This window comes from Liolophura sinensis, chromosome 7 (genome assembly GCF_032854445.1).
Source record: "Liolophura sinensis isolate JHLJ2023 chromosome 7, CUHK_Ljap_v2, whole genome shotgun sequence".
In the NCBI taxonomy this organism is placed as follows: domain Eukaryota; kingdom Metazoa; phylum Mollusca; class Polyplacophora; order Chitonida; family Chitonidae; genus Liolophura; species Liolophura sinensis.
Window position 1 is genome coordinate 57,602,723 of NC_088301.1, and position 7,338 is coordinate 57,610,060.

Sequence of the window (7,338 nt, forward strand, 5' to 3'; positions counted from 1 at the left end):
CGCCTCCGGTTAGAACTTCACAACCCTCTTCTGTTTGCCCGGGATAATATAAGGACAGATTATTCAGGTATGCTATCATAGTACCTAAAATCGCTTACCCATGCATGTCCGCCTGTCTTAAAAGCCTGTTACCTCCCCTCATCCACCACATTATATGACGTTCTGCCGCTCTTCTCCTAAAAACAAACAGCAAACCAACAATAGGAAATATGAAAACTCGGAAAATGTCCCTTATTAAAAGGAACACGGTCAAAGGGAGATAACGACATGCATATTTTTGCACTAGTTACTTCCCTTTGCAGAAATGTCTTGCAAGCATGGGCTAATGGTCATATATAGGCTGCGAAACCATACGTACTCTACAATCACTGATTTTACTCTGGACAAACGATTTATGTATCCGCATGTAACACGTTACCCATCCATGGAATGCCGATTTATTCTCAGACGGTTAAAGTGGTTGTTCACTGAGACTGTGTATGCATATACGGCTTCAGGCCACGTGGCATTCAGGTCTCCTACACCGTCACTGAAGAATTTAGTTCAGCGTTAAACACCAATCAAATAATAATAATGGACCCACATGTACAGAATCAACACCTACTGGTCAACATGATGTAGACGAAAAAGTCACATTCGTGCATAACATATCCTAGCAGTTTTTGAGACACTTGATTTGCTGGTGTATTTTTTGGCCAAGCATAAACTTGTGTGGTATATATTTTAACATATGCTAAAACTAACACCTTATACATACGATCTGCTTAACTGCGATCGCATAATAGTAGGGCATATATGTATATATGCACGTGAGTTATTCAAAGGTCACTGTATATGCATGTAAATAGATGTCGCACGTAATTTAAAGGTGTGAATTTGGGGAATGGCGCAGATCTGTGTCCCAAGACTCTTGGTCCCCACATTCCGATCTTTTTTCACAGTTCTAGATATATTGAACTTAATAAAAGTAATTTTAAAATTCAGGTATGAAGTCATTTTGAAGCATACGGAACTTATACAAATTGAGTCCGCATTTGTATGAATTCGTGATATTTCTGAACGGAAAGAAGTAAATGAAGCCTATGCTTAAATACACATGCATGCATAGTTATGTCCCTTTGATCATCGTCTTGGGTCTGCATCGTTAGTCTCGACGTTATAACGTTATACGGTAAAGTTTTTCAGCGTATCTCACAGTATTAACAAAGCTTAACAAAAGTGCTGTAATGGAAATCAAGGCTATCATATATTTGTAAACATTCTCGTATCCACTTTGCACTGAGCACTGTATCATGCACTATATATCATTTCCGCACGGATTCCCGGGAACGCCACATATTGGCGACACTATTTCCTTATTCCCAACAATCCGAGGAGAGCACGCATATATGTCAAGCTTGACATGTCCACGTGTGTTTCACGTAAGCAGGCGTTTTCTCTGAAGAGTAATATATTGACATATGCAGCTCAGTATATATTCCATACTGGTTAGGAACATATATACAGGGCAATACGAAATTTAGACGGTTATTTTTTTTTTTCGTTATAATGGCAATTATTTATCCCCTGAAATAAATATCTTTAATTTTGCAATATAGCCTACTCCAAATAACATAACTTGTAATTCCATACATGCACTTATAGGCATACATATGTGGGTATATAGGCCTATGTAACAGTGTAAATTTGTAATTCCATTCAATCAACGATACTACTACATATAGCCTAGTTAACACTGTGTAAACAACAAATAGCAATCTGTGATTCACGTATACATACAGACGCGTGTATTGCTGTTATAGACGTATAGTTATAAATAGATTACTTGTAGATAACGTGCATGCACAAAGATGACGGATTTGGGGGAATGCAGCCGATCTGCGACACGTTTATTACTTTAACGTTATAGTCCCATATTTCCGACGGTTTTATAAGTATTAGGTGTTGTCTTGAGTAAAAAGACCTATGGACGGCAAATGTCTGTTTGATAAGAACGTCAAAAGTATACATTCATGTAAGCTTTAGATTCGTCACCATGTGTAAATGAGTTTTATGTATGACTGAAAACTGTATAAATACAACCCTGTGTAAGCCCCGGTGAAAGAGTCAAGACCAGGCCCGAGTTTCCGTTTTCATTTTTACACCCAGCTGTTTAAAGTAAGGAAGTGAAAGGTTAGAGGATTTAATGAATCGGAATTCCAGTTCTTCTGCTCGACATGAGCTTTATATTGCTTATAGTCTGCCCAAGGACGTCAATTCACAACATACAGGCGTGTAAAAACCATATTGACCGGAACAAGGTATAGCCTGTTGTGTAGCTCACTGACGTAAAATAAATATTTAGAACAACCACGCATTTCTTAAACTTTATTTTTACATTTCAGTTCGTCTTCAGACATCAGGCTTCGACTGTGAATGAATGCATGTCAGAGTCTGAGCTGGGCGCTGCAAGGAACCATTTATTTGTATAGGGAGAGATGTGTGGGTTGTTATTTTGATTACCTCCCTTTGACCAGTAAACGGTAAAACTGAGCCATTTGTGCAGTTCAATCAAGCGGAATAAGCGGTTTTTTTTAAAATGGGGAACAACGCATATATATCTGTATTATATATAAAGTCACATGCTACAAAAATATCTTTAATCTCCACTGTATATACAAGGTGAATCCAGGGAATGACGCAGGCCTGCGACTAAAGACCATCGAGTCTCGAATTTCAGACAAGTGTAGACTCCACACGCACGTGACAAAGACAGGTGGGGCGGCAGGAGAGGGGTGGGAGGGGTCTTGACTTTGTAGAGTGCATGCAAGGTGCGGGCATGGACTCTCACGACTCCCCATGTCTCCGTGTGTCTATATGCACAGGGTCTAGGTCTTGTTTTTTAATACATTGCGTGAAAACTTTTTTCCTCAATTACTGATGTAATAAAGTTTAATGTGTGCAAAGGAATACGGTCACGTATATTGTGTTAAACACCTTATTTATTCGGTGTTGTTCGTATAATAGTGAGTGAGTGCTTAGTGTTTGACGTACTGAACAATTTTTCAGTCACATGCAAGTAAGTTGCCCCACTCAAGCCATTATACTGATACTGGTCACCCAGTCGTTGCACTTCCTGAACGCCAAGCGAGGAAGCTCTTAGGTGTGACCCGACCCAGGGTTTACCCTGGATCTACCGCCTCCGAAGCGGAGGCTCTACTAATGAACTGAGCCATCGGGTAGTATTCGTATAATAAGTGTACGTTTTAACCATGCAGTGGCTATAATTAATGCAGTGTAGGTAACAAATATAGCAGGTGTTATAACAAAAGAGTGATAATTAAAATAAAAGCATATATATATATATATATATATATATTATATATATATATATATATATATATATATATATATACACACACACACAAGAAACATGACAATCTCAACGTGTGGATTTAGCTTTCTGGTTTCACCGTACCATGATGGTTCTTCACAGCTTTTTTATTTCACAAGTGAGGTGCTTAAACTATAAAGAAACATGTATATATCTACTTAGGCTTGTCTATGTATATGTCTACTATAACTAAAATCATGGACTAACACAATGAAATAGACTTCTGACAGAAGACAACTGAAATAAATAAATTCGATCTCAATGAATTATTAATACAGTCATAACATTATTTTTTTACTTAACTATAATGGGTTGACATTTATCCAGAATGTCATCCTGGCTTTATATACTGCCGGTAACAATGTCTTCGGCATGATACTTCAGTGGAGACAATATATGTGCACAGATCTCGTCGACATATGACTGAAAAGTTGTTAAGTACGACGCCAAAAACCTCAAGCATACATACAAACATACATACATCAGGACTCTCGGAATATGCTACAGCCTGAGACAACGTTTGCTTTTGCAGCCAAAAGCTGAGATGGACGTTCCTATTCTAACGCCCAGCTTCGGTCATCTTGATTCCACGCGGACAATGTCACTAGAGAAACCGGCAAGAATCCTACCTTATTTTTGCTATCCACCGATTCCCTAAAAACCCACGATATGTTATATGTCCTAGCCAGCATTGGTAAAAAATCTTTCAACAATAATCCAGCCGTTTAAGCTTTCGAATCGGACAACTGAAATTAACTTCTGCATGTTTGGATTTTTTTTTTCAAGACAAGGTGATGGACGCGAAAATTTTATCCCATCCGACATTCTGTTTACAAGGCGTGCAATTCTTAAGAGGATGTTGGGTAGGATAAAAATCGAGCAGGTTTCTTTAGTGAAACTGTCCACGTGGAAGTGTATGACCGAAGATCGGCGTTATTGTAGGAACGTCATGCTTAGCATTGGGCTATTGCTTTGTTGATGTTGTAATATGTTAGGAGAATGTGTACATTTTTGTTGACTTTTTTTTTGTTCTCCTTGAAATGGTTTAAATATATAATTAAGCTATCGAACCACAAAAATTAGTTCCAGTGAATAAAAATAATTACTGAAAACTGTATAATCTTTCTGTTTACGAATAAAGATTTATTGTCTTAAACATCAACAACCTGCATGTTTTTGGATGTCACAAAATATTTAATTACATGTATATTTATATACAAGCCGGAGCTACGCTCATTCTGGTTTCCATACTGTAAAGGAAGTGTCTCGCTTAAAAATAAAAAAACGTTTACAACCAAGGGACACAACTCTTCCAATATTGATTAAATTTCACTGGAGGGTAAAATGGAAACTATTCATTCCAGGGCTTGTTGTCATAGTCCTTTGCATGAATTCGTTAAGAATGGAACTCACCAGTGGGAACGATTGCAGCGCTCTTTTCAAGATAAATAAGCACTTTTTTTTTGTAAATTTAAAAATAACTGTACCCACTGATTTTTTGTTTGTAAAAAAGAAGCATTACTTTTGCTTAGATCCCCTAAATTTGATTAACTCTCCCATCTTCCAAAGAGCAGGCCTATACACTTGTTTAATTTCCCCTCCATATAAAGTCGGCAGGTGAAAATCGCTTTTCATGGGTGTTCGCAGATAGTTATAGAAAAAAGTCACACGTCTATTAATTCGATGATTTCTTTTCTTTGCCATTTGTCTATGAATGAATTAAAAGTTAGTTTTATGTCTTATGATACCAGTCTCATAATCTAATTCATAACGATGGCACAGTGGAAGTTAAGGACAGGTTATTGGCACATGTCCTGGTACATAGAGGTCGATATAATATCATTCTATAATTTTACTACAAATTGTACTGAATTTTGACACAAACTAGTTTCATTTAAAATCTGAATGAAAAGTAATTTGTACGTGTGTTTGCATACATGTACATGGACACGGCAGACGGATTCATCCATGTTGACAGTTTTCTGTGGGTAGGGAGAAACATCATCGATATTACCACAAGCGGTTCCAGCTGTTGCTCAGCCCTCTGATGGAAATGCCGCATAATGGCAACAGCGCTCAGTCCTCTGAACGTGACCGGGGCTGAGTTTGTGCACTGCGAGCAGTTTGACAATCTATTTAGGTCACCATCAGGTCGATTGCGTGTTGCTGCTCAGCGCTTGTTCCCTGCGGATTTCGTGCTTCGTCTAGTTTAGGTTTAGGCAAAGTAAGCCCGAGCTATCACCTCATCGCCATCCACTGATGGTGTCAGTATTTGAAGCAGACACTACGTGCTCCCCTGATCCTGTCTCCGAGGCACACAGATTTCGCCCCTATCCGACAAAACGGCCGAGGACTGTAAAACCGTTAGCATTACAAAACGGAACTGTTTCGTAATATCATAACTCGATAACAGGACGGAGTTGAAGGTGACGTAGGTGAGGTCTGTGTAACTACAAAACTGTCTGGAAGAATGGCTACTAACAGCAAAGTGGCAGAGAAAGTTCTGAGTGTGGACACGATGAATCCGCACATCAAGAAGATGGAGTACGCTGTCCGAGGTCCGCTTCCATGCGCGCGGAGAGAAGCTGGAGAAGGAGCTGGCAGCCGGTGACAGTAAGCCCTTCTCTCAGGTGGTCAAGGCAAACATTGGGGACTGTCACGCCACTGGTCAAAAACCACTCACCTTTATCAGGCAGGTGATGGCACTCGCCACCTACCCGACCTCCTCATGGATGACCCTAGATTTCCAGAGGACGCCAAGAAGAGGGCTCGCAGGGTGCTAGAGGCCTGTAAGGGGGGCAGTGTGGGTCTTACAGTGACAGTTTTGGGGGTCCCGATTATCCGCGAGGACGTGGCTGCCTACATTAGCGAACGAGATGGGCAACCCCTGCAAGTCATCGGATGTGTTTTTGTGCACTGGTGCGAGCGCAGGAATCAAAACGATTCTTAACCTGCTGATGACTGGTGAGACTGGGACAGGAAGAGCAGGCGTCATGATTCCCACACCACAGTACCCACTCTACACGGCTACAATTGCAGAGTACAATGCCTACCCAATTGGGTATTACCTGAACGAGGAGGAAGAACTGGGCGCTAGATGTGTCTGAGCTCCGAGAGAAGCTCTTAATGAAAGCTCGCCCCAACTGTAAGCCCCGCGGCATTGTTGTTATTAATCCAGGAAACCCTACTGGACAAGGTGCTTACCAAAGAGAACATTGAAAGCATCATCAAATTTGCAAAACAGGAAAAGTTGTTTCTTCTTGCCGACGAAGTTTACCAGCATAATGTGTATGCAGATGGTTCCAAATTTCTTCTCCTTTAAAAAGGTGCTTATGGAAATGGGCCCTGAGTACAGCAGTATGGAACTGCCCTCTTTCATGTCCACCTCAAAAGGTACATGGGGAGTGTGGGTACAGGGGAGGCTACTGCGAAGTGGTGAACCTTGACCCTGAGGTCATGAAGATGCTGATTAAGTGTGTTTCAGCACAGCTCTGCCCACCTGTGTCTGGCCAGGTGATCATGGAGACAGTTGTTAACCCCCACGTCAAGGAGAGCCTTCTTTAAGCAGTCCTGAATGAAAAAAATGCCGTACTCGGTGCACTGGCACAGAAGGCTAAATGGTAACGGGCACATTTAATACCATGGAAGGGGTGTCCTGCAATGTAGTACAGGGAGCCATGTATGCCTTTCCCAAGCTCACTTTGCCACCAAATCTGTGGAAGCAGCTAAGGCGAAAGGACAAACCCCTGATGCCTTCTACTGCTTTAACCTGTTGGAGGAGACTGGGATCTGTACAGTTCCCGGAAGCGGATTCGGTCAGCCGCCCTGGTACCCTATCACCTGCGATACTCACCATTTTACCTCCAGTAGAGCAACTCAGGGGAACCTTGGAGAGATTCAAGGCCTTCCATGATTGTATTATGAGAGAAGTACTCATAGTGCCTCATTTGGCCTTATTTTTAAGC

At 40.9% G+C, this 7,338-nt stretch overlaps 1 pseudogene; it reads left to right on the plus strand.

The window, feature by feature from the left end:
- Nucleotides 1-5,556: 5,556 nt before the first annotated feature.
- LOC135471060 (alanine aminotransferase 2-like) lies at nt 5,557-7,287 on the plus strand (annotated as a pseudogene).
- Nucleotides 7,288-7,338: the final 51 nt, after the last annotated feature.